A 3,715-nucleotide genomic window follows, 5' to 3' on the forward strand; every position below is an offset into this window, starting at 1 on the left:
CCACCGCCACCACCACCGCCCCCCTTCTTCACTTAATTAATTTGTTTTTACTACATGTTTTCAGGACTGACATAATGGCGGACGATAGAGCTGACCTGATTATGGACAACTATGATCCGGACGGTGAAGCACATATGTCCGGCATCATAAACGGCGATATTCTATATGTGCCGACCGTACAAGAAGAAGATGATATCTCTTCTTATCTGAACCTTGACGGTGAAGATGAAGGGCGCCGTTAGCAAGATGATGCCGAACAAACGTCGATAAACGACGATCTTCAAATGGAAGTAGCAACCACCTCCGGCCCCGAGGTATATATATATACATTGAGCCTCTGGTGATACAAACTAACTGATTTGAATAAATATGTGTGGACTAACGCGCGCGACTCTCTTTCTTATTTTAGCCCTCGGCCGGATCGTCGAAACAATCGAGTACGTCGTCAAAGCGTGGCGCAACCAAGACGATGAAACAAGGAGAAACATGCACCATCGAGGTTGTCGACAGTGCAACCGGCAGGCCGCTGGAGCCCCGCAAGAACGCCACCAAGTTTGTCAACCAATGCGGAGCCATTGTTAGAGACAACGTCTCGATCACCGTCCAGGAGTGGAATAAGCCAAAGAAGGCACGAATTGCTGGTTTCACTTTTGTCGATAAGAGAACAAAAAAAGATTGCTTCAAAAAGCTTATGGAACATTTCGTTCTACCTCCGGAATACAACAAATTCGATGAGGAGGGTAACAAGATTAAGGAAAACAAGGAGAGGAGGAGGCTAGTCAAACAGTTCGCTCTTCATAAGATGGCCGACGCATTCCGGAAATTCAAGCAAAATCTAGCCCATGACTTTGTCAAGCAGAACAAGACTCCGGATTTCAAAGGACAATATGAGAAACTGAAACATGATTGGCCAGAATTTGTGAAGCAAAAGAAATCGGAGCAGTTCATTCAAATATCGAAAAAAATAAGGAAAATGCGGCTAAGAAGGAGTACAATCATATTATGGGGCCAGGAGGGTATCGCCTTTGGGAGCCTAGGTGGGAGAAGATGGAGAACGAGCTGAGGGCGCGAGGAATCCGTCCAGGTACGGAGGGATGGGACCCAAGGGCCAAAAGCTGGTGGTACGGGCATGGGGGAATGCTGAACCCGGAGACAGGGGACTGTGTTTACCGGGGCAAAATAATTAAACCCACCCAAGCCCTTATTGACGCAATGAGGGATGCTCAAGAGGGGAAGATCAAGTTCAACAGAGAGAATGACGCGCTGACAAAAGCCCTCGGGAATCCTGAACACGGAGGACGTCTACGAGGCATGGGGCACATTCCGTGGAAAATAGGGTTCCCCCAGAACGATGACCCGTACGGTTACAGAAGCCGGAAGAGAAAGATGGATCGGGAAGCAGATGTTGTGGCGCGGTTGGCATCGGAAATGGATGTGATGAAGAAAACCGTGAGTGTACTAGTAGCCGAACGAGATGCAGCTCGGGCGCAGCATGAAGATCATCCAGCGGATCTCAGAAGCCAGCAGCGGAGAAGCAGTGTGGCTTCCACGGAGGCCCCACCAGCTGGTGCAGATGCACCGACGATCGAAATTACTGCACCGGAGCCTCTGGTGGTCGAAATTACTGCACCGGAGCCTCTGGTGGTCGAAATTACTGCACCGGAGCCTCCTCGCTACCCCGTGGACGATATAAAGGAGATGAAAGAATGTCATCTGTATTATCCTATCGGGAACATGTCCATGAAGGTAGCCATCGGCAGTGCTTTACCATGTTTACCTGGAGCACTCCACCACAACACCCCATTCAAGATGGCTATGCTCGTGTCATGGTGGAGGACATAGTCCAAGGGTTTGAGGACCTGGAGATTGACATTGCTACACCTGAAGGGGAGAAAAGACTTGGAGATGTCAAGCGCCATTTCATTCTATGGCAAAAGAAGTTTATCAAGTTTCCAGGCGAGGCGCCAAGGACAACAAGTCCACCCCCCTACGGTGGTGGCGGTTCACCTACACCTCCGTCACGTCAGCCGACGCCCCCCAGTCCACAACGTCCGGCGGGTGATCAGACGCCGCCCCCCAATCCACCTCCGGCAAAGAAGCAGAAACAGTCCTGGATTATTAACCCGGACCCTTATGTACCTAAGACCACAAAGGTACCGGAGCCATCATTGAAGCCTCTCCCCACAAGGCCTTGGGAACGTAGTGCCGAGGAAACTGCCGCGGCCGCGGCTGCTGATCATGAGAAATGGAAGGCGGACTGCAAGAAGAAAAGAGAGCCCGAGCCCAAGCCAGTATTTTCTGATGAGCAAAAGAAGTGGGCTAAGTCATTTTTGAGCACACCGTCCCAAGCCGCGAAGAATCTGCCTGACGACTATGCACGTGAACTTCGTAGGCAGGCACTCATGTTGAAGGAGAAGAAAGAGCGGGCGGAGAACCAGGAGAACAAAGCCTTGGAGGAGGCCGAGAAAACGGAATTAGAAAGTAAAAAAAGCGGGAAACGAGTTGCCCAGCTCGGGGAACAAAGTAAATAATTGATTGCCCCGCTTATAGTGAAAGCCGCCGGTCCGGATGACCCCGATATCATAGCAGCTGCGGCAGCACATGGATTGACTGTAACGAGTGCCAGAGAACAAGCGGCCAACTTAGGTATTACTCTTCGTGAACTGTTAGGCCTTGATGAGGCGCCAGTGAAGGAGGTAGTAATTACATATGTGAAGAATGGGCCTCTCGTCGAGCCTGCGCAGGAACAGGATCTACCTCCACAAATGAAAGGTCTGCTGAAATGGTACAAGGGTTACATAAAAAATAAAAACGCCAAAGAATATATTTATGCGGAAGTTAGATATGAGCATCACTTCAAACATTACTATGTACAAATTCATCTGAGTGAATTGTTCCAGCTTTTCAATCTGCGCGAGCTTGACAAATCTATCATCAGTTGCTACGTTCTGTAAGTGATTTATTTCTACCCCATCTCGTTCATATTGCCTGCACTATATATATGTCCTAACTATATTGTTGTGTCCGCTATTATACATGCAGAATGAAGATTAAGGAATGCAGAGTAAGGAACATCCATGATGTTGGGTTCATTGACCCACACATCGTTAATGGATATGTGTTGGAGCATCACCCCGCCGACATGGAGGCAGACCTGTGGCAGTTTCTTACAAAGCAGGAACTCAAAAGTGATATTCTATTTCCTTACCATTTTGGGTGAGTGTTTCTGTCTTGAGCACATTCTCTTTTGTTTACTCCATGCATGGTATGTGGCCGGCTAATCGATGAGTTATGCATGACGTACTGTGCATGTATCGTGTCCGCAGGTTCCACTGGATTCTGCTAGTAATTAAAGTTGACACCTCAGAATGTCTCGTCCACGACTCTCTGAATAAGGATCCAAAGCTTTGGGTCGACATGAGAAGAATGCTGCAGAAGTAATTATTTTCATTCATTTGCGCTCTATATCGATCGGCCTATTTCGTTCATTTCCTAATATCGAGTAACTAATAACTCTCTTGTTCATTTAATTTTCTTTGCCTCGTAGGGTTTGGAGACGGTTCGTAGATACAAAGGTCGGTGAATTCAAAAAAGAGCTAGAATTCAAAAGGGCAAAGGCTAAGAATGGTGAGGATATTCAGCCAGCGGGGACCAATCTATGTGCATACTATGTCTGTGAGATGATCCGGGGATACACCTCTGAGCGGGTTCCGAG

This window comes from Triticum dicoccoides, chromosome 1A (assembly GCF_002162155.2).
Source record: "Triticum dicoccoides isolate Atlit2015 ecotype Zavitan chromosome 1A, WEW_v2.0, whole genome shotgun sequence".
Classification (NCBI taxonomy): domain Eukaryota; kingdom Viridiplantae; phylum Streptophyta; class Magnoliopsida; order Poales; family Poaceae; genus Triticum; species Triticum dicoccoides.